General features: G+C 35.9%; 1 long non-coding RNA gene across 1 annotated transcript; it reads left to right on the top strand.

Moving 5' to 3' along the window:
- Window positions 1–16,930: 16,930 nt before the first annotated feature.
- On the top strand, window positions 16,931–19,118 carry LOC127564383 (uncharacterized). Its single transcript, XR_007954249.1, has 2 exons — window positions 16,931–17,029; window positions 18,921–19,118. It is a non-coding gene; the product is annotated as an uncharacterized LOC127564383 (long non-coding RNA).
- The last annotated feature ends 6,097 nt before the right edge of the window (window positions 19,119–25,215 follow it).

Below are 25,215 nucleotides of genomic sequence, written 5' to 3' on the forward strand. Positions count from 1 at the left end.
ACTGAAATACTGAGGTCCTACCCAGCTCTAGAAATCTATTAATCTATAACAATGGAAAGTTTAACAATTGGGAAAACTAGGTTAACTTAAGTAGTATATTTCCTAACAGTTGAAACCCAAAAAGCAATTGAAGCAAAGTAATTACATGAAACATTAAAAAAGATAATCCAAATTTTAACATTGTCTTATGTAACTGTACATAATCCAATAGGAAACCTCCTTCCCTCCCCCCCAGTTGGACAAAATAATTGATAGCCCAAGGTTCTGCCCCCTGAATCTTTCTTATCTTGAAAGATCCCTCTGCCCTGTGGCCTTTTCCTCTGAGAACAAAGAACAAAACAACAATGTTGAGGTTCAAAAAGAATCCCAAAAGGTTGGGGTCACAGACCAGTGTTACAAGGTGTCTCCAATAAAGCTTAAACCCATATCCTAGTAGAGGGGCAAAGTTTTTTGTAACTGTAATGCTAATTGAAGGGGGCTAAGTTCCAAAAGAATTTAGCCAAGAACCAGGAACTGGGAGACACTTTTATCCAGTTCTTCATGTCATTGATATACTAATTTATGGCCTAGGGGTAGAACTGAGGAGTGGTCTCAGGAATTTGGTTATCCATGACCAGCACATCTAGGACTAGCCTAAGGCCAGAAGACTTTAGAATCTTTGACTGATTGTGGAAGCACCTTATTGCTGTTTCCCCTAGAAGGTATTCTCCATCAATATCAACTATATTCCTGTGAAAATACTTTGTCCCTTCAGTGTATACTTTTCATCTTCTTTTTTATGTGAGATCTCGTATCTTGATCCATTGGAATTTAAACTTCTTGAGGTCAGGAACAGTCTTCCTTTTTTTTAATATTTGTTTTTCCATTATTTAACAGAGTAATTGGTAGGTACTTAGTAAATGTCTAATAAATACTTGTTTAACTACTTTGAATGACTATTTCAGGTCTCTGCCTTAAACCTAGAGGAAAACAAAACATCAGCAATTAATTTTCAACAGTTAAAATGCTACTTCAGTTAGCAGTTCTGTACAGGAAAAGTAGAATTCTAAAACATTGATTAAAATTTGTATTTCAAAGCTGAGAGTGAATCATGGCACTAAGTAGTAAATTCTGCCACTGGGCATAGAACCATAGGATTTAGAGCTAGAAGGGGTTTCTGAACCCCTCTAAAATAATAATATTAACTAAGTCTGGTAACTATGGTGGGAAATTAGGGAGAGGGGTAGAGTGACTTGCCTAAGGCATATCCAATACAACTAGCAAATCGCAAAGCCAAGATAGAAATCCATCTTCCCTGACTCCAAAGTTTTCTCATTTCTTTACATAATATTCCAAGTAAGTTGCCTGGATAATATTTTTTGGAGAAGATTCACAGGATGGAATATCCATAGCTCTTGAAAGACTTTCTCATTAGTATTCCTAACCAGAGGCGGGGACACCAGTTCAGCAAAGGGAAGGGTCAGTAGAAAAAAGACAGGGGAAAGAATTGAAGTTCTCAAAAAGCGAGTCAGTACCCTCACACAGTGGTCTCTTTGTCCATGAGAAAAGAAAAGACCATTCTTAGTTGGAACTGAAACAAAAGTAGAATAGCAAGGAGATTTTCCTTCTCAGAAAATGAGAACCAACTTTTGTTTTCCATTTTTAAAAATAACTAAAGAGCCAGCACTGGGCAAGCCAGTCTCCTTTCTCAGAACACATTCAATGGGGAAGGATAGGCTTTCCAAAGATTTGCACTTTTTCCTCATGGTGACAGCACATTTCCTCCTCCCCCATCACTATCCTTATTTAAATTATCTTATCCTAATTCAGTTTTATAAATGTTTACATTCTTTTCCTAGTATCCTCGTTACTATCTGTTCCACTGTCTTCTTCAGTTACAGATTTTTCTGGCTTCCTCATGACAAAAAATTCAATATTTCAACAAAAATTTACCAATTGGCTCAAAAGCCAAAGCATCATGTGCCAAGAAAGGTGTCATTCCTTCTTACTAACTGTCATAGAAAGAAGAGTAGAAGGCATTAATTTTATAGATATTTATTTTTTAATATATATGATATACCCCTTTTCCTATTAGAAGTTTTGCTCAAGCATGAAGGGAGTAGCAAGAAATAGCAACTTTAGGCAGATACTAAACAATTTTGTAGTAATTTGATTACTAACAAACTAAGTTCATTGACCCAAGAACTAACATCATGATGTAGTGTTCAATTTATGTAAAGAATAATCCTTTAAACAAGATAGTAGACTTTCAGAATTGGGAGAGACCAAAAAAATCTTCTAATTTAATGCATACCTGAACCCAGAATCCTTGTCCACAGCATCCCCAACAAGTTGTCATCCATTCCCTGCTTGAAGAGCTTACTGCTTCTGTATGCTGACTGTTCAATGCCTGAATACCTTTAATTGATAAGAGAGTTCTTAATTGAATAGAAATCTGCATCATCCCAAGTGTTATATGACATTATAATCAAGGGATCTTTGACTCTAAACAATTCATTCTGTATATTTCTATGTCAGTTTCCTCACCTATCAAATGATGGTAGTAATACTTTTGCCATTTATAATATTATAAAGTTTTGGGAGAAAAGCACATAATAAACCATAAGAAATATATGTTAACCACCATTGTTGTTATTATTCTAGTCACTGTATTTGGTCCACAGCAACTCATCTTATGCCTCTTATTGTATCCTCAGCATTTAACACAGTGTCTGGAATATGTAGATGCTTAATAGTTGTTTATTGATTTGAAAGTATACATTGTCATATTTTTAAGAACTGTTGGTTTAAAATACTGTTATTTTTCATTGCAGCCTTTTTTTCCCAAAATCTAATTTATAGACTATAAGGTCTAATAACATGGGAATGGCTAAATATATCATAATACATGAATTTATTGGAATTTACACTAACAGTACCCAAGAAAAGTAACACCATTTAACAAAGAGGACCTGTCTTGTAGTCAGGAAGAGCTGGGTTCACATTCTCCTTCCTACATATTCCTATCAAACTTTCCTACCCCTGGCAACTCTCTAAGATTATCATTTGCCTAGGAGTTAATGATATTCATTGGTTGAGGGAGTTTTTTAAACTGGAAATTACCTATATCAAAAAAATATATGTATATATGTATATATATATACATATATATACACACACACACACACACACACACACACACACACACCCAGGAAAAGCAATATGGCATACTAGATAGGATCCTAGTTGGAACCATGAAGGCCTGTGTTCATGTCCAGCTTTTAAGATATGCTGGCTATGTGACAACCAAAAAGTCATTTAAATTTAGATAGCCATTACAAAGGGACAGAAAGGTGAGATGAAGAGTCACATTCAAGGAACTGCAAGTAGATCAGTATAGCTAGACTGTAGAGGAGAGTAAGCTGTAAGAGGAGTGGAAAAATAGGAAGGGGGCAGGTTATGAAAATCTCTAAAAGCCAAAAAAACAACTTTATCGTAAATAGGGTTTTTTTTCCTTTTTTTTTTATTATAACTTTTTTTATTGACAGAACATATGCATGGGTAATTTTTTACAACATTATCCCTTGCACTCACTTCTGTTTGGACTTATCCCTTCCCTCCCTCCACCCTCTCCCCTAGATGGCAGGCAGTCTTATACACGTTAAATATATTATAGTATATCCTAGATACAATATATGTGTGCAGAACCATACATGTTACACATGTGCAACAATTGTTGCACAAAAAGAATTGGATTCAGAAAGTAAAAATAAACTGGGAAGAAAAACAAAAATGTAAGTAATCCACATTCATTCCCATTGTTCCTTCTCTGGGTATAGCTGATTCTGTCCATCATTGATCAATTGGAACTGAATTAGATCTTCTCTTTTTGTCAAAGATATCCACTTCCATCAGAATACATCATCATACAGTATTGTTGTTAAAGTGTATAATGATCTCCTGGTTCTGCTCATTTCACTCAGCATCAGTTCATGTAACTCTTTCCAAGCCTCTCTGTATTCATCTTGCTAGTCATTTCTTACAGAACAATAATATTCCATAACATTCATATACCACAATTTACCCAACCATTCTCCAATTGATGCTCATTTATTCATTTTCCAGTTTCTAGTAAATAGGGTTATTAATAACCTTATTGAAGTCATTGAGGGATAGGAAGAATAATTTTCTAATATACTTTAGAAAAGTCACCTTGACAACTGAGTGAAGGAGATTAAACTGGGAATACACTCATGAGAGATAGATCATTCTCCTATTAAAAAGCTATTGTAATAGCTTTCTGTATCTTCAGGTGAAGATCTGAACCAGAATTTTAGCTATGAGGAAAGAGAAGGGAATACATGTTAGAAAAGATTTGGTAAAGGATTAGATCTTCAGGAGGGAGAGTGAGGAGTCAAGGATGACAGCAAGATCAGAAGTCTGCATAACTGGGAGGGAGGAAGGGAGGGGGGAAGAGAGAGACAGATGAAAGAGAGAAGAGAGAGATGAGAGAGAGATCTGGGAATCATTTGTGACTCCCCCAATGCATGGGATCTGATGAGATAACCCAGTGAGATGGTTTAGAATGAAAGTGGAGAAGGGAGCTGAATGTAGCATCTTAAAGCTTTTTAATTCTTTTAAAAATCTTTAAATAGTACATGTTTTCCAATTACACAGAAAGGTAATTTTAACAATTCATTATTTTAAAATTTTGAGTTCAGAAACTTTCTCCTTCTGCCTTTTTCTCCCTAAAACAGTAAGCAATTTGATATCAGTTTATATGTGCAATTGTGTAAAGCATATTTTCATAATAGTGTTGTAAAAAAAAAATAAATAAACATACCAAGGAGGAAAAAACCATGAAAAATAAAGTGAAAATAGTATGCTTCAATCTTCATTCAGACTCCATCAGTTTTTTCTCTGGATGTGGACAGCATTTTCCATCATGAGTCCTTTGGAATTGTCTTGAATCATTACATTGCTTAGCAGAGCCAAGTCATTCAAGTGTGGCTGTTACTGTGCAAAACTTGCTCCTGATTCTGCTCATTTTACTTTACATCAGTTCTTGTAAGTCTGTCCAGGTTTTCCTGCACAGTAGCATCCCATTCCATTCTCATGCCCAGTCATTCCCCAATTGATAGCATTCCCTTGGTTTCTATTTTTTAAGGTTATATAATCCTAACACAAATTTAGTGGACATGGAAGAAAAACCAGCAAAGAAGACTAAGAAGAAACTATTGGACAGGTGAAAGTTGTGTTTCAAAATCTTAGGAAAGAAAAAAAAAGTTGATGGATAGTATCAAAGATCAAAGGAATAAAAATTGAGAAAAAGCTGTTAGATTTGAAACAGGGCAGTTTCAAATAAGATCTGAAATCAGATTGCAAATAGTTTAGAAGAGAGTGAGAGAAAACTAAGAAGAGGCATTAATTGCAAATGCTTTCTCAAGGAATTTAGCTATAAAGGGGAGAAAAAATAAAATAGTCACTTAGTTAAGATGTCTCTAAAAGGTGCCTGCTAAAATGAACAAATTATTTAGCAAGGGCACTATATTAAGGATAGGACCTGTACACTGATCAAATTCTTTAGCTACTATCCTAAGAGGAACACTATTCAGGACTCCAGGCAAATATGACATCGGAGCATTAGATACCAAGTAGAATCAAAAAGGGAAGATTTCAATAGGAAAACTGAGGGATAAGTGGTTTGGACTAAATGATCTCTAAGCCTCCTTACATCTTTGACACTCAAAGTCTAAATACAAAAGACAAACTTTCTGCTTAGAATGTCAAGATGAAAAGGACCCTTAATGAATGAATGAGAATTTATTAAGTGATTGCTGTTTGCCAACTACTTTGCCAAGTAGAGCAGTTCTCACAAGTACAATATCAATACAAAAATAATGCCCTTACCCTCAAGAAGCTTACAATTCAGTATGAAAAATACTAGAGATTATGATTCCTTCCTTCTAAGAAATTTAATCTGAAAAAAAGATTCAGATTCAAAGTCATACTGCTAGTGGCAAAGCCAGGAATCAGGTCTCTTGGCTTTAAATCAAGTGCTTTTTTGAGTGCATCCTCAGAAAGCTTCCCAAGCCATCATGACCCACAGCAAGCAGTACAGGGAAAGAATTCAATAAAGTCTGTCGAATGAATAAATGACATCTGTTCTTCTAGGTCATAGTTGTTTATTTTTTTTAATGTTTCTTGTAAGTGATAAGTTACAGAAGGAAGCCATATTCATCTGAATACAGTTCCCAAGAGTGAGAGGATAAGCAGATAAATTAATCTGTTACTCAGGTTTTTGCCTCTTTCAATAATAGTTCATAAAATATTTTCTAATACTCTGGTTAAGACTTCATAGCTTCTGAAGTTTATTTTATTATCTTTCTCATAAATTCTATGATAGACCTATCTCACAAAGTGGCAAATAAAGAAAAAGCATTTCCACGTTGGAGCTCTAGTTTTCTATGTTGTCTTCACATACAAAGATTGCTGGCATCTTAAGAAACATGGGAAAAGTTATTTCACTACAAGTGTGATCCAATTTTTTTTATAAAAGTTAGTGATGTGTTGGTCAGCACTTACTTTATGAATTCATCTATGCTTCCAAAATATAGTGGCAATAGCCCAATTCCAATGAAGCCATTCATACAATGAGAGAATTTTCCCCAAAGGGAGTAACTTTTGCCCAAGGGTATGATTACCATTACAGGGATGGAATTTCCACCAGTATGAATAGCTAAATGTAAAATCTCACAAGATTTTATGTTCAGTCACTCAGCATAACAGGAATTCAGTGTACAGCATCACAGATGTGTTCTAGAGCATTTCCCATAGAGTCCTCCCTAAACACAGGAAATTTCACATTTTCTAGATGGCCTAAACTGTATCTGCGGCAGAATCCTACCAGCCAATCAATAAGGATTCTCCGATGAACTCAGAAATGTTCTAAGGAGGAATTATGTACTTTGTTAGCAGAATTGCAAGCTTTCCATTCACTTCTATCTTTCAATAGCACTCACTCCTTATCTTTAGTTTTCCTGTGTTATAGACACTATTGGGTATAGGCTTGTGAGGTTGAACTGGACATCCTAAAATAAATCTTTCACTTTTGACTATGATGAACTGAATAAGGAACAGATCTCTCCAACAGGAAGAGCAATGTTTGATGTAGACTTGTGAAATGCATGGACTTGGCAGAATATTTTCTATTCATAAGAAACATGTAAATCTATTTTAAAATGACTCCCAGGAAATAAGAATATATGTTTAGCAATGACCATAAAGATGCATTACTGCCAAGAAGATGGACTTAGTTTTAAAATCAGACTTAACACAAGATCTCATTGTCTACCAGGTTCAATCTAGAAACCTGGAGCATGGGGAGAAAGGATGCCAGAAGTGAAGGAGAGATCATTTATAGAAAAACAGCAAGTTAAAGAGAAGGAAAGATAGGCAGAGCAAAGAGAGAAAGATTGGAAATGGAGTCCTTTGTACGTCCCTTATATTCTTTCTATTTCAATTAGTCTGGTCATATCTTGTATCCCACAAACATTTCCTTGGTAGTCTCTATAAACTGCTCTTTGTCTCTCCCTATGCATTAGATATAAAACTTTTTTTCTCCCAAGTTCTATTCCAAAACATAGAACTTTAACTATAAAATATCTACCCTCTTTTTTAGGGGAGAGGCACTATTATGCTCCTTCCTACTCTATATTCTAAAACATAAAGAGATTTCAAAGAAGAGCAATGTTAGGACTGCCTAACAAATACTCGTGCTCTATTCCTAGATATAGAAGTATCATTCTTCCCTTCATTTATAACAAGGTGTAAATGATTGACTACAGCAGAAAGGGCTATCAATCACAGAAATTAATGTTAACACTAATCAAAGTTTTGAGCCAAAAAAAGAGCTGGGTCACTAACAGCCTTACATTTATCTTACATGTAAACAGGGTATAAAAATGATCATATAATACGTCAAAAAAAGAAAACCAGTCCATAATTATAGAGGGATATCCAACAGATCGATGTTGAGCCTAGTATTTTCCTCTTTTGAAATGTAATAAATAGATCAATTGTAATGTCCATCCTGATTTAACTATGCCTACAGAATTAATTAGGGTAAATAGTTTTCTAGCTTAATGCAGTCATCACAATGCCATCAACAACCTGAAGAATACAGATCTTATCATCTATAGAATCTTCATGAAGTAGCAAACACATTTGGCAAAGAAAAGTCATCCTATTTTATTCTTCACTTAGAACAAATATTCTAGCTAGAGCTAGAAGAACTTCAGAACCACCTAACTTCTTAACACCCTCATTTTACACATTGGGAAACTGAGGCATGTACACTAAGTGGCTTGCCCAGTGTCACATAAACTATAAGCAACTATAAGTGAGATGAGGTTATTTCTGTTGTTCCCTTTTCAAGGAAATCTTGTAAATTGTTACATATGATAGGTAATTTGATATAGGTTATATATGTGCTAAAGCAAATTTCCATGTAAGTTACAGTTGTAAAAGAAGAAACCAATCAAAAGGCAAAAGAACACACCAAAAAAATCAAGTGAAATAAGTATATTTTGCTTTAATTCAGAATCCATCAGTTCTTTATCTGGTTATGAATAGCATTTTCCTTCACGAGTTCTTTATACTTGTCATTGTGTTGTTGTACATCATTGTGTTTCTGAGAAGAGCTTAGTCATTCATAGTTGATCATCATAAAATATTGCTGATATTGTGCATAATGTTTTCCTAATTTTGCTCATTTCACTTTGCATCAGTTTGTACAAGTCTTTCCAGGTTTTTCTGAAATCTGCCTGTTCATAATTTCTTATTGAATAAAAGTATTCCATTATATTCATATACCATAGTTTGTTCAGTCATTTCCCAATTGATGAGGGTCCCCTCAATTTCCAATATTTTACCACCACAAAAAGTGCTGCTATAAATATTTTTTGCACATATGAGTTCTTTTCCCCTTTTTATGCTGTCTTTAGGATATAATCTAGTAGTGGTATTGTTAGATCAAAGGGTATGCACATAGTTTGATTGCTCTTTGGGCATAGTTCCAAAGTGTTTTCCAGAATGGTCAAATCAGGTCAGGATTCTACCAATGGTGCATTAGTGTCTCAGCTTTCCCACATCTTCAACATTTATCATTTTCCCTTTTTATCATTTTGTCCAGTTCAACCTCACAAGCCTATACCCAATAGTGTCCATTTTTAGCCAATCTAATAGGTGTGAGATGATATCTCAGAATTGTTTCAATTTCTCCAATCAAAACTGCTTCATCTGCTTATAGATTGCTTTGGGTTTTTTTTTTTTTAATCTGAAAACTGTTTAAATCATTTAAACATTTATCATTTGGGGAATGGCTTGCATTTTTATAAACTTACTCACTTTTCTATGTATTTGAGAAATAAGGCCTTTAACAGAAAAAGTTTCTAAAAAGCTTGTTTCCCAGCTTTCTGCTTTCCTTTTGTTCTTCAGTTGCATTGGGTTTTTTATATTTCCTAATGCTCCCTCTCTCTTATTTAGTCATGTGTTGGAATCCTTACTAACTGCTAACTAATTAGAGTTGATCTAATCTTACAAGAAGATGTTTTGGGTAGAACCTGAAACAAGGTACTAAGTAGAACTAATTAATACAAGGCTTGTGTTCACATCTTTACTCATTGGAGTTCAATGAGTTCACACCTCCCTTGAAGCTCGTTGGGCCAGAGAGCACTATGGGAGAAAACCCATAATCCCATTCTCTCAGAAGAGTCAGATAAAAGGCCAGCGATGAGGGCTCTATGGCAGAATACATTTTTTCCTCTTGGCTGGCTGGTGGCAGACGAAGAGCTTACAGAGGAAGAAGCTACGAGACGAGGTTTCAGCGGACAACCAGATTCATCTTCATCTCACACCACTGTAGTTGGTGGCTGGGCTCCCCAGAAGAAGTCAAGAGAGACATTCCATCTCTGTGTTGGTTGGAGGCTGAAGAAAGCAGAGGCAGAGGCTGAAGGACAGAACCTTTGGATTTGGAGACATCCGAAGGGCTCTAAGTCTCTAAGCCCTGTGTTTTGAGAAGAACAAGAACTCCAACATTTGAACTCATAACAGTCATGAGTTCTTTCCTTCCTGATACATAGATTTGACAGGTGGACTATTCTTTGCTCTTCTATTTTTCTTATGCTGTCATCCTTTAGGTCTAAATCATGTACTCATTTTGACTTTAACTTAGTACATGGTGTAAAATTCGCGTCTATACCTAGTTTGTGCTCTATTTTCCAGTTTTCCCAGCAGTTTTTGTCAAATAGTGAGTTTTTATCCCAGAAGTCTTTTGGTTTATCAAACAAACACCAGGTTATTGTGGTCATTTACTACTATATCTTGTGTGCCTAATCTATTCCAGTGATCTACCACTCATTTCTTAGTCAATACCAAATAGTTTTGATGTTTACTGATTTATAAATTGTTTGAGGTCTGGCAATGCTAGACTACCTTCTCTTGTATTTTTTTCCCACTTATTCCCTTGATATTTTTAACTTTTGTTCTTACAGATGAATATTGTAATTTTTTTTAGCTTTATCAAATAATTTTTGGTAGTTTGGTTGGCAAATCAGGTAGAATTTTTTTTTTTTTTAATATTGGCTTAGCCTCTCCATGAGCAATTGATATTTTTTCAATTGTTTAGATGTGATTTTATTTGTGTGAGGATTGTTTTGTAATTATATTCATATAATTCCTGGGTTGGTCTTGGCAGGTAGACTCTCAAGTACTTTATATTGTTTACAGTTATTTTAAATGGAATTTTTCTATCTGTTGCTGCTGGACTTTATAAGAAAAACTGATGATTTATGTGAGTTTATCTTATATCCTGCAATTTTGCTTAATTTAATTTAATAACAACTTAATAAGTTGTTAATTATTTCACGTAGTTTTTTAGTTGATTCTCTATTTGAGGGAGGGCATTTGGGCTTAAGTGACTTGCCTAAGGTCACACAGCTAAATAAATGTTAGATCTCTGAAGCCAAATTTGAACCCAGGTCCTCTTGATTTCAGGGCCAGTGCTTTATTCACAGCTCTTTGTCTCTTTTTGCTGCTTCTTTTTAGGGTATTCTCTAGGGTCCTTCATTTATTTCTATGTTTTCTAATATTTTTAATAGGAATGGGGACTATATTTTGTCAGATGCTTTTCCAACCTCTATTGAAATGATCATGTGATTTCTATTGGGTTTTTTTAATTCAAATGGTTAATTATGTTAATAGTTTTCCTAATATTGAACCAACCCTGCATTCCTGATATAAATCCCACCTGGTCACAGCGTGTAATCTTTGTGATACAATGCTGTAATCACTTTGCAAGTATTTTGTTCAAAATTTTTACATCAATATTCATTAGGGAAATTGGTCTAAAATCTTCATTCTGTTTTACCTCTTCCTAGTTTAGGTACAGTACCCTATTTGTGTCATAAAAGGAGTTTGGTAAGACTCCTTCTTCCTCTTTTTTTCCAAATGGTTTTTATAGAATTGGAATTAATTGCTCTTTAAATATTTGGCAGAATTCACTTATGAATCCATCTAGCCTTGAGTGTTTTTTCTTAGAGAGTTCATTAATGGCTTATTTGATTTTCCCCCCCTAAGATAAGGTCACTTAGGCATTCTATTTCCTGATCAGTTAATCTAGGTAATTTATATTTTTGTAGATATTCATCAATTTCATTGAGATTGTCAGAAGTCTGGTTAATTTTGACAAAACTTTCTTCACTTTTGTAGAGGGAATTTCCTAGGCAGTACCAGTTTTGTAGTTGTCAATCTAGAATACTCAAATACAAATTATTTTTCAAGAGATCTCCAGATTTTCTCAAACCACAGGTTATATATTGGGAACTCATCTAAAACTGTGATTTTCTTTCTAGCTATATTACATACTTATCATAACATGAATCAGGACAGTTCATCCAAGATTTCTCAGTAGAATAAGAATCCATTAGGAAAAGATTGTATAATATAGTATTAACTTTTCTTTCAGGCATTATTTTTGTTTTTGTATTACTCGTTTTATTCTTACTTTTTCCTATTTAGAGGTGGGCCCGGTGGTAGGAGGTGAAATCTAGAGCAAACAATAGCTCCCCTACTACAGGAACTATATGGCTGCCTTCGAGCAGAGACATAATCAAGTTCCTTTTACTTCTTTTGTTGCTTGTTTGCTTGGAGAATCATGCCTCCCATCCTACCCAGCCTGGAAGTGAGGCAGCCATTCATGGGTCCAATCACATTTCTGATTGGCGTGAAAACTTTTACTTAGTTGTAAGTATGATTACCCAAATCTTATCTTATCTTCAAATGAGGAAGCTGAAGCTCAAGAACATAAAGAGATTTGTAGATGATTATGATCATATAAGTAATAAGTGCTACAATTTAAAGTAAAAGAAAAAAAGAAAACTTTGATTTTGATCTTTTCTGATTTAGATAAGTTCACCCTTCTTTGGCAACTTGATGCTCCCCACCCAACTCCATAACATCCTCACTAGGGTTCACCATCTTGGTGCTGGACTTACTATAAGCATATAATCAGCTTTATTCCCTACAGTAGCTCAAAACACCCAAAGTCAAGCTATCCACTAGCTTCAGTTTCCCTAATAGTAGAGATTATACATGTGTTTCACTATGCCAACAAAGTTGAATTTACTTTTGCCCATGTGGATAGGGTGGAGACTTCCTGGACCTCAGGTCCTTGGGGTCCAGCTCATCAGTAATATGGGGATAATAGTAATGTTGGTCAGGTTGGACATGGTGCTTTTTGATCTGGAGTCCACTAGCAGAGGCTAGTGGATCAATTGAATTCAGTGGAATCACTGAATTGAATGTGGATCAATTGAATTCAGGAATTCTGAGCTTCATGCAGCAAAGTCAGTTGAGTATATGTACTATATCTAGTACCAAAAGATGAAAAGGGCCACCTTTCATCTGGCTGTCTAAGGAAAGTAAAACCAACCCAAGTCAGAAATTCAGAAATTTTTTGTGTTAGTGAGAACTCAGAAGGTACCAAGACTTCCAGCCCCTCGATGCCTCTTTCAATTAAAAAAAAAAAAATTACACCATTTATATCAAAGGGACATTGAAAGAAAAGTGCTTTTTAAATCTGTTATAGTCCTACAAAACAATTCTAAACATACTTAATGGAATATTTTTTGTGGCCTGGCCTAAGATGTACTTCTTTGCCAGATCAGGCATAGGTAGGCTTAACCAAGAAGTAGCAGTTTTTAAGCTTCTTTGACTGCTTTAGTGAACTATTGGCTATTAGCTTGCTTAACAGTGAGGGGTGGAAATCAGTCTTTGACTATTTTCCCACTACTATTACTGGGATGCAACATAGGGGTTTTTAATCCCTTTGAATTAGAGACTTTTTTTTTGTAAGTTTTGAGTTAAGGTGTTTGTACTTTGTAATGATTTCTTAGTAGTTTTTGTCACTTTAAATACCTTATCATGTCTTATTTGGTACTTATTTCCGGCACGACACTTTAAAATACCAAACCACGTATAAAGTTGTTAAGGGTGAACTAGAGTATACCGGAACTGGAAAGAGAGAGGGTGGGAAATGAAAGAGAAAAGGGAAGCAAAAGCTCATCTGGTACATTAGAAAGAGTACTGACTTTGGAGTCCTAAGTCTAGGCTTCAAACCTTACCTCTGATGCTTATTTTTTTTTTATGATTTTAGACAACTTATTTTATGTTTAGTCCTCAGTTTTATCTTGCCTCAAACAGAGGGTTGAAATTATATAACATTTTAGTTCTTTCACATAGGATAGAATCATAGGATCTGATTCTAAGGTTTGCTTGTCAAATTCACATGTGATATAAAATTCTAAGGGATAGCTAACAATATGAACGAGTCAGAATCCAAAAAATACTTTGACAAGCTGAATTTGAGCTTTATCAATAAGATGAAATAAAATAGGGAGAAATGGAAAGTTCGGAAGTTACATTCCAAAAAGTGATTTCACAAATATAAGATGAGGGAAGCATAGCTAGACTATATACGTAGCACATTAGCTGGGACTTGGAGGAAGCCCCGGAAACCAAAAGGTGGTGGTGATAAGGAAGAGAGTTCCAGGCATAGAGACAGGGAGATAAAATGCCTGGAGTAGGGGGAGAGAGTATGTTATATGTTATGTGTGAGGAAAAGCAAGGAAGCCATGGAGAGGAGTAAGATGGAAGAAGACTGGAAATATAGGAAGGGGCTAAGTTATACAGGATTTTAAAAGCCAAAGGATTTTATATATGATCTTAAAGGTAAGTGGGAGCCAGTAGCATTTATTACTAGGAGGATGATATAATCAAACATGAATTTTAGGTAGATCAATTTAATGATATAGAGGAAGATGGACTGGAAAAGGAGGAGAGGGAGAGAAACTTAAAGAAAAAAGACAAACTAAAAGATTATTTTATAATCTAGGTTTGAAGGGATGAGACCACTTTGGGCCAGAATTGTGACAACGTTAGAAAAATGAAGAGAAAAATATAGAAGTAATAGTACATCTTTGAAGTAAGGAAAAACTTGCTCACAATTAGAGCTATTCAAAGGTGGCATCAGCTGCCTCAAGAGAGGCTGCTTCCTCATTTGTCATTTTCAAGCAAAGGCAGAGTGACTATGTCAGTTATATTGTAATAGGGATAAAAATGGTTTTTTAATTTGGTCATAAAAGATTCTCTCCATTCCCTTCTTACTCAGAGATTTCATGATTATAGGTTTGAATATTAGTTTTCTGACCTGAGTATTGGAACAATTATGAGTTGTAGGCTTTGAAAATTATCGTGTTTACTAATATTACAAATATAAGAAAATACTGTAGAGTGACACAATTTAAATAAGTGATTTTTTTTCTACATAGAATTCTACATAGTTTTCATATTCATTGTTATGTCTTATTTTGCATGAAATACACGCTCAGTCCTTATTTCTTAAAGAAGCAGTGGCATTTAGTACAGTGGAAAAAAAAAAAAAAAAAAACTAGAGTCCTGGATTTAGAGGAGTTGAATACTCTTAACTATGAAGTTAATTAACTGCTAGGACAAAGCACTAAAACATAATTTCATCAAATATAAAATGGGAAATGGGGAGGGGGGGCAGAGAGTATGAGGTAGACATGATAATATTCAAGGTCTTTATCTTCTATATCATTTTTTCCCAAAACTATTTTAGTCCTTAATAAAGAGATAGATTTTCATTCAAAACATTAAAGGTATTGTTACTTATGTTATTTTCAGATGTGTGCTTCACACACACACACACACACACCCCTTTCCATACTAGCCAAAAAAGGGTATTGCCTTTATGACCACTACCTATAATCACAATTAACATGAAAACAAGCTTACCCCTCTTAATGAAATTTCACAAAACATTTATTCCCTTGAGTCCTTCACTCTCAAATAGTTTCTGTTAAGCATTCTGCCTCAGAACAACTGCCACTGTCTCCTGCTGCTTCTTAGGACCCCAGCCTTTGTTGCGCTTTATCACTCCAACTGGTCTTCTTACCCTAAGAGCTTTGCCTCTTCCTCTTTTTTCAGCCTTCTTCCCACTTGCTAGCAAACTCTGCTCTTAGGCCACCAGCATCATCCCTCCAGCACTGTCTTAGAGATGGATTCTTGCCTAATGTTTATCCCTTCTAATATCAACCTATGTGGGATATGTATAGACTGAAGAGGGCATTCCAACCTCCTGGGGCAAGTTTTACTTTCACTCTCCCTTATAGAAAAGCACCAAAGATTTAAAGTAACTTTGATATTAAAATATTCATTTTTTATTGTAGGAAATAAAGGCCCTTCTCAACCAGTTAATCTAAAGCCCATTGGCAAGGACTGGGTCCATAACCAGATGTTGCTTGATGTGAGTCAACTCAGTCCTCTCTATCCAGTTAAAACCCCTGAGCTACTATAAACATTTTAGCTGAAGAAACTTATTATTTCCACTGAGAACTGAGACAGCAAGCCCATTAAATAATTTGTATTGCCTAACAGTAATATAGTTATTATAAAAATGACAGAAACCTTGAGTGAGTTGGAAAGGACCTCATATTTCATGTAGGCCAACCCAAACCTCAAAAGAAATCAGCTTTAATACATCCTACAAATAGTCATTCATCCTTTACTTGAAGACCTCCTGTGATGAGCAGTAACTCAATAGATACCTAGACAGCCAGTTCCATCTTAAAAGAGTTCTTAAGGTTAGAAAGTTTTTCTTTTTGTTGCATCAAAATCATTGTAACTGTTATACATGACAGTTCTGAATACTAGGGGGTAGTTATCATGTCCTTTCCCATATCTTCTCTTATCCAAGCAAAACTACATTTATTAAATATTGTAAATAAAATTTTTAAAATATCAACCAATATTTAAATAAGCATGTGCTCCACACTTCTCACTATCCTAGCTGCCCTACTCTTTACAAACTTCAGTCAGTAAATATCATTTCTAAAATATAGCACCTAGAACAGGACACGTTATCCTCTGTTTGGACTAAATAAGGATGACAATGGGACTTTCAGTTCCCTTGTTGTGCATATAATATACTACATAATGTAGTCTAGGACACAAATAGATAACTAGATAACTAAACCTTTCTTTGTTGGACCTCCATCTTATTTTCTAAAAGGAGATGGAAAAAAGATGTTTTGTATAAAACACAAAGAAAAACAACTTGTAGAGAAATACAGTTATGAGAAGTCTGGAGTAAAAAGCATGTCCCCTAGAGGGAAAAGTAGTAACTAGTTGTAAAGATATCTATAATACATTGTTTCTCAACAGCTAATTTACATATTATAGTTTTTAAAAGTTGGAAGTTCTCTATGACTGGGAAACTGAATCTAAAGAACTGTTTGGGGATTATAAAATTGTTGTCAATTAACTATTTGTGTTATGTCTAACAATGTGAATTTTTTCATTTCTAGGTTGCTACACACAAGAAGGCCCTGAGGCATTATAATTTGAGGCATTATAAGCAAATTAAGAACACTCAAAAGAAGCTGATGAAAGAAGATGTCTATCAGATATGGTTGGTATACAAAGCTGATCTTATTGGGAACAGACTTTGATTTTGGAAATCAATTGGAGAAAGCAGCTTCCTGTGCTGTATGAAGAACTGCTCTATAACTTGAGGGAAGGGAAACCTCTCAGAAGCTTGCCCACATGGCCCTTTATTGTTTTCTGTGGCTTTTCTTGGCAAAGAACTGAGGCATTGTCATGGTTTTTTCAGTGAAAATCAGTTTCCTTTAAGCCTCAGACTTGCAAGATTATTCAGGTCAGCTCTCTGTAGGCTCTTCATAGAGAAAACTCAGTCTGTTTCCAGAGTTTTCACTTTAGATTCTAAACTCTTTCAGTGTACAGATCAGTCAGAAGCTAATAAGAAACTACAAATATTTATTCTGTCTTTTGGATTCACTTCTTCTGATAGCCAGCTCAGAGTCTGTCCCAAGCTTTTATCTGGATTAGTGTTAAACAGTCTTCTTTAACTCCAGTTAGTTCATGTCAGCCTTCATTCCCACAGATCACAAAAGTCTATGGAAGTTTGATGTGCAGCTTTTTCTCCAAGTTTTCCAAATCCTTTGCCTCTCTCTTAACAAAAGAAAGGGAAAGAGAAGGTGGTTGGCAAGTACAGGAAGGATAGGTGGAACTAGGCAAAGTTATTATCTTTGCAGCAATTGTTCTGCATTTGTCTTTTACATGTAAATGTGTATTTGCAAGAAGTCTTCCCATCCTTAAAAGCCTAAGATGAGCAGGACTGATATGTATGTCATTTATTATATATGTCCTCTTAGGTATATTTTGTGATCGTAAACAATATCTTTAATTCAATTTACAACACATTATCATCATGAATCAATCTACATATGAGTATATGTCATGTACTTAACTTAAAGAAATCAAATAACCAACAAAATTCCCTACAATATATGACCCTCACTTCTATATTGAGAAAGGAAGCATGATACAATGGAAAGAACAATGGATGTAGAATTAGAAGATGCAGATTCAAATTTCACCTCTACCATTTAAACTCTTACTTTCCTCAGCTATGAAAGTGAAAGGATAGACTAGATGGCAAGGTACCTTCCAGATCTGATTCTTTAATCCTATGATCCTTTGACCTCTTACCAGCTGTACAAAAGCCTGGGAGTGTAGATAGAGGGTTATATCATCAGTTCTTTCTCACTTACTACCAGTTCTTCCATTTGTTCATGCTTTTTGAATACATATTCATTTCCAGCTGAGCAGCCGATTAAAAGTTTTTCATTCCCAATATGGTAGCAGGTAGGAAGCAATCACAGGGTATGCTATGATACAGGGAGGACCCCTCCATTATATCATGGATTTCCAGAAGCAGGTTCACCAAGCCTCCACTGGAGTAATACTAGGCAAAATATATTGTTCATGCTCAGCTTTTGGAACATGAACAATATATTTTGTCTAATATCACTCCATGTGGAGGCTTTCACTGATTAATTCCCTTTTGTGGTACAATGACTTTTTTACAATGAATTCCATTCAAGCTACTCTCCATGCCCTGAACAAATCTTGATTTTTATTTTAGCAACCAGTTTCCATGACAAAATTCACGTAAATCTAGGTACCCCATTCCATTCAAGGGTAGAATAAGGTATATTTTAGTACCTATGTAAGTGACTATCAGAAAGGGTAAAATAGTAACTATGAGGAAATAATGAAGCATATCAAGGTAAGAAGATAAATCTATCACAGTCTCATTGCATAAGCAGTGGATCAAGGTTGAGAAGAGTCTTTTGTTAGCTCAATAAAAAAGAGGATTATTTGGATATCCATGGTGTAGACAAATACTTTTCTTTCCTTGTAGCTTAGTGTATTTGTATTATCCTAGTCTCTATTCCTTTCTGCCCTTTCCCTAATCAGAGATCAATTCATTTTTTCAGTTTGCCTTGAATTTCCTGATGGACTGTAACAATTTACCTCATTGGACCCTTGTACACAAGCATCAGGGACTAAGTGCACTGACCACCACCTTTCAGTCTGACAACCTGTCTCAGTGTTGAAAAACAGTTCAAGGTAGCACTCTAGACCAAACGTGTCATTTTCCTTGTCAAAATGAAAACTGTAAATTTTAAACTTAATGCTTAATGTATCTAGATATTGAACACAGGGACTTTTATCCACAGCTTAATGGTCTGTCTAAAAACATCAAAAAAGAGTACTTAAAAACTCATGGCCTCAGAGGTCCCATAAAATCACGTGAAGCTCTTTTTCCCTTCCCAAGTTTTAAAAAATTTATTGAAAAACGCTTATTCAGTATATAAACTACTTTTTAAGCCTTGATTTTTAGACTATGTGCTTGAATATTTGGGAATTAGGTGAAAATAAGGTTTGAAAAGAGAATAGCATGACATTTTTTAGGTTACAATCCAAAATTTTAAGACATCTTACTTTTGATAATGATACTTCAATGGAAATATGATTTGAAGGATATGGAAATTCAATTCAATGCTATAAATTACAATTTATCCCTGTGCTCTCAAACAGTGAAACTTAGCCATGCCTTCCTAAAGGTTTTCCACAAAGAAGATACACATATCCTTAGAGATTACTTGACATTGTGTGGACAATATGGAAATGTAGGTACTTTTTATTAGTTATCCTTAGTTCTTGCCTTATAACTGACCCACCTTCTTTTCCATGATAAATCTCCCTAATGACACCCCTTTATGTTTCTTTTCTTTTGCAATTCTTTGTTGGTAATGTTCTGCAGCCTGCTGACATCCACCCACTCTGTGCCTTTCCATTGTCCTTTGGGTGACCCTTAACTTTAATTCTTTGAATGCTGTGGTACTTAATGTCTTACAACAAGATATCATGATCAGTAGAAAATTGGTGTTAAAGTATGGGTCTTTGTTCATTCAGTAAGAATTTTGGGTTTATTAAAAAAAACAATATACAAATTTCCAATGGCAAAATAGCCTCTTCTCCTGCTTACTTCTGAAAACAGCCCATTGTGTAAGTTAATGTATGTCCCAGACATGATATTAGGTTGTCCATCCAACTGCATGACAGGTATTGTACCTTTTCAGCCTTATTGTTATTCTCCTCTTTACACACTCTACACAGACCAGTCAAATTAGCCTATTTACTATTCCTCAGACTCTATTTCCTATTCTTTTGCAGAAGCCACATGTACTACCTCTTCATCTCTTAAATTTCTAGTTTTTTGCTTCCCACATGAGATCTTTTCTGATTCTCTCTACCCTCAGATAATAAAATCACATTCTTTTTATATATTTATTTTATATACTTATGTACATGTACATATTGTATATGTTGTCCCCCTCCAAGCCCCATGAGAGCAAGGACAATTTCGTTCTTTTGTCTTTGCATCCACTCCTAGGACTAAGAATTGTACCTGATACTTCATAGGCATTTAATAATTTTTTTAATATAGCTTTTTATTGACAAAACATATGCATGGATAATTTTTCAACAATGACCCTTGCAAAAACTTCTATTCCAACTTTTCTCCTCCTTCCCTCCACCCTCTCCTATAGATGGCAGGTAGTCCCATATATGTTAAATATGTTAAAGTATATGTTAAATACAATATATGTATACATATTTATACAGTTATCTCATTGCACAGGAAAGATCGGATTTAGAAAGAAGGTAAAAATAACCTGAGAAGAAAAATAAAAATGCAAGCAAACAGTAACAGAAAGAATGTAAATGCTTTATTGTGGTCCACACTCATTTTCCAGTGTTCTTTCACTGGGTATAGCTGGTTCTGTTCATTACTGATCAATTGGAACTGGTTTGGATCCTCTCATTGTTGAAAACAGCCACTTCCATCAGAATTGATCCTCATATAGTATTGTTGTTGAAGTGTATAATGATCTCCTGGTCCTGCTCATTTCACTCAGCATCAGTTCATGTAAGTCTCTCCAGGTCTTTCTAAAATCATCCTATTGGTCATTTCTTACAGAACAATAATATTCCATAACATTCATATATCACAATTTACCCAGTCATTCTCCAACTGATGGGCATCCACTCAGTTTCCAGTTTCTAGCCACTATGAAAAGGGCTGCCAGAAAAATTTTTGCACATACAGGTCCCTTTCCATTCTTTTAATATCTCTTTCAAAGAGTATGCACATGCATGATAACTTTTTGAGTGTAGTTCCAAACTGCTCTTCAGTTGGATCTGTTCACAATTCCACCAGCAATGCATCAGTGTCCCAGTTTTCCCACATTCCCTCCAACTTTCGTCATTATCTTTTCCTGTCATCTTAGTCAATCTGAGAGGTATGTAGTGGTATCTCAGAGTTGTCTTAATTTGCATTTCTCTGATCAATAATTGTCAGCATTCTTACAAGGTGCTAAGTAAGTGGAATTGAAGAGACAGTGGTTAAATCTAGCTTAGCATTGATTTAATCCTCGATTTCCTAGTGATACAATGATTGGTGTATACTCAATGTGGAATATATAAGGAGGAGCTGTCAGGGCCAGAAAGGACGAATGCACTAGAAGTTTTCTGAGGCTGAGACAATTCATTCCATCGTCCACCTTTGTGCTGTCTGGAGGCTCAAGCACAAACCTTTGGAAGTTGAGGAGATTCAGAAGCCAGAGAAGGCAGTCAGGCAGAACTAAGGAAGACAGAGAAGTGATGGCAGACTGTCCTGTGGAGAACACTGAAACCAAGATCTGGAAGGCCTCCATGAAACTAGCTGAGCCCCAAGTGAAGAAGATAAGACTTTGAAGGAGACAGTAAAGGATTTGGACCTTAATCCCTGGCTGCACTTATGGTGATTACTGGCTGCCTCCAGAAGCCCCCCAAGAAACCTGCTCCCAGAGAACATTATATTTTAGAGAAGAATATTACAAATAATGATTGGGAATACCTTTTCATATGAGTAGAAATAGTTTCAATTTCTTCATAGGAAAATTGTCTGTTCATATCCTTTGACCATTTATCATTTGGAGAATGGGGTATTTAATAATTCTTAATGTTGATTGGACAAGATTCAGCAGTGTTCTGAGTCTTGATTCAGTCAGCATAAAGCAATTTATGAAATATAATAGGCCTTACTATCTAAAGAGAATCTCTCTTACATTTATTCAGTGGAAACAGTGATAATAGCTAACACCTTTGGTTGGTATATGTCTCCTTTTAAAAAAAAAATCTTTGATAATAAGGATCAGAAAATTACCAAAGTTGTCTATATATTACTATGTCCTCATCCTTATCCTCCTTTTGGAAATTTAGATAATTCTGAAATATCTAACCATTGTAGATATCTATTTATATAAATATGTTTATGAAATCATACAGATATACTTAATTATATCACTACAAGAATGTTAAGCCATTAATCAGCATCTTATTGAAGTAAAAAGGATAAGCACAGACTTCCGGTTAAGATGGCGGAGAGGAGGCTCACAGTTGCATAAGCTCCGCGCTTTCTCTCACTATCCACTTCATTACAAGCCTCTGAATCAATGCTTGACTGAAAAAAACCCACAAATAGTTACCAAGAGAAGCCATCCTTGAGATCCGCCAAGAAAGGTCTGTCTTTACTGGAGGGCTGGGGCGGTTTTAGATCGGGCGCAGGCGGCGGGCAGCGGCAGTGAGAGCACGGGAGCAGACTGGAGAGGGGGTGGAGAGTGATCGTAGCCGTCTCTGCGGGGAGAGCTTCGCTACAGGTTTGGAACCTGCAGCAAGTCAACAGCCCAGCAGAGAAGCTAAAAACACCGGGGCTGAAGAACACAACCGCAAACAGCTGGAGTCTCTCAGGACCTGGCCGCCCCCCCCTTTCCCCCCCCCAGTGACTCAGCACGCTTTGGGATCTCAGAGCGCAGGCGCAGCACAGTCCTGCTAGTGCTTCACTGCTGCCCCCTGCAGTCTGTAGAGGAAGCTCGATAACACACCCAGCCCCCCCCCAAAGAAAGACTCCAGTTTTTTCTGTTTTTCTTCGGTAGTTTGTCTCTGATTAATAGACAGAATGAGCAAGAAGCTGAAGAGGACTTTAACCCTTGACAGCTTCTACACAGATAGAGAGCAGACTCTAAATCCTGAGGAGACTAAAAACAGTCAGTCCCCAGGTGATTCCCCAAAGGAGGAGATCGTCTGCTCCTCAGCACAGATGAACCTCATAGAAGTGATTAAAAAGGCTCTCACAAGGGAGCTAGAAGAAAAATGGGAAAAGAGCCTGGAGAAGTCAGTTAAAGAGAGAGTGGATAAAGAAGTAAAATCCTTGAAAAATAGGATTAGTGAACTGGAAACAGAAAACAGCTCTCTAAAAAACAAAATTGGCGAAATGGAGAAAAATTCCACAGAACAAAAGAACTCAATTGGACAATTAGAGAAAGATTTTAAAAAAGTGAGTGAAGAGAATACTTCACTGAAAATCAGAATTGAACAAGTGGAATTGAATGACTCGAGGAGACAAGAAGAATCAGTCAAGCAAATCCAAAAAAATCAAACAATGGAGAAAAATGTGAAATACCTTCTGGGGAAGACAACAGACCTGGAAAACAGATCCAGGAGAGACAATCTGAGAATCATTGGACTCCCAGAAAAACATGATGAAAAAAAGAGCCTGGACACTGTCTTCCAGGAAATTATCAAAGAGAACTGCCCAGAAGTCATAGGAACAGAGGAAAAAATAAACATTGAAAGGATTCATCGATCACCCACTGAAAGGGATCCTAAAATCAAAACACCAAGGAATATAGTGGCCAAATGCCAGAACCCTCAGATGAAAGAAAAAATATTGCAAGCGGCTAGAAAAACCCAATTCAAGTATCAAGGAGCCACAATAAGGATCACCCAGGATCTGGCAGCATCCACATTAAAAGATCGAAGGGCCTGGAATATGATATTCCGAAAGGCTAAGGAACTTGGTATGCAACCAAAAATAACTTACCCAGCGAGAATGAGCATCTTTTTCCAGGGAAGAAGATGGACATTCAACGAAGTAAGCGAATTTCATCTATTTCTGATGAAAAAACCAGAACTTAACAAAAAGTTTGATCTACAAATATAGAACTCAAGAGAAATCTAAAAAGGTAAAGATTAATCTTGGGAACTATATTTTGACTATATAGATGTATAAAGAATACATGTATACCTTGTTCTAGAAATTGATGTGGAAAGGACATTGTACCAGAAAAAGGGTAAAGTGGGGGTAGTACATCTCATGAAGAGGCATAGGAAACCTATTATATCTGAGAGAAAGAATGGAGGGGGATGAATATAGTGAGTATCTTACTGCCTTCAGAATTGGCTTTAAGTGAAAAATCTTAAGACATATTCAATCTATGGTGAAACTTCTCCCATCTCATTGAAAAGTGAGAAGGGAAAAGTGGAAAGGGAAGGAATAAGCTAAGCGGAAGGGAATACGGGAACTGGGAGGGAAAGGGGTAAGATAGGGGGAGGAACTCTAAGGCGGGGGGAGGGACACTAAAAAGGGAGGGCTGTGAGAAGCAAGGGGTGCTCACAAGCTTAATACTTGGAAGGGGGGGAAAGGGGAAAGAAGGGAGGAAAGCATAAACCGGGGTTAACAAGATGGCAAGTAATACAGAATTGGTCATTCTAACCATAAATGTGAACGGGGTAAACTCCCCCATAAAGAGGAAGCGGTTAGCAGAATGGATTAAAAGCCAGAATCCTACAATATGTTGTTTACAGGAAACACACCTGAAGCGGGGAGATACATGCAGGTTAAAGGTAAAAGGTTGGAGCAAAATCTACTATGCTTCAGGTGAAGTCAAAAAAGCAGGGGTAGCCATCCTGATCTCAGATCAAGCTAAAGCAAAAATTGACCTAATTAAAAGAGATAAGGAAGGACACTATATCTTGCTAAAGGGTAGCATGGATAATGAAGCACTATCTATATTAAACATATATGCACCAAGTGGGGTAGCATCTAAATTCTTAAAAGAGAAACTAAGAGAGCTGCAAGAAGAAATAGACAGTAAAACTATAATAGTGGGAGATCTTAACCTTGCACTCTCAGAATTAGATAAATCAAACCAGAAAATAAATAAGAAAGAAGTCAAAGAGGTAAACAGAATACTAGAAAAGCTAGATATGATAGATCTCTGGAGAAAATGTAATGGAGACAGAAAGGAATACACTTTCTTTTCAGCAGTTCATGGAACCTATACAAAAATTGACCATATATTAGGACATAAAAACCTCAAACTCAAATGTAGTAAGGCAGAA

The sequence above is a fragment of the Antechinus flavipes genome, chromosome 5 (assembly GCF_016432865.1).
Source record: "Antechinus flavipes isolate AdamAnt ecotype Samford, QLD, Australia chromosome 5, AdamAnt_v2, whole genome shotgun sequence".
NCBI lineage: Eukaryota > Metazoa > Chordata > Mammalia > Dasyuromorphia > Dasyuridae > Antechinus > Antechinus flavipes.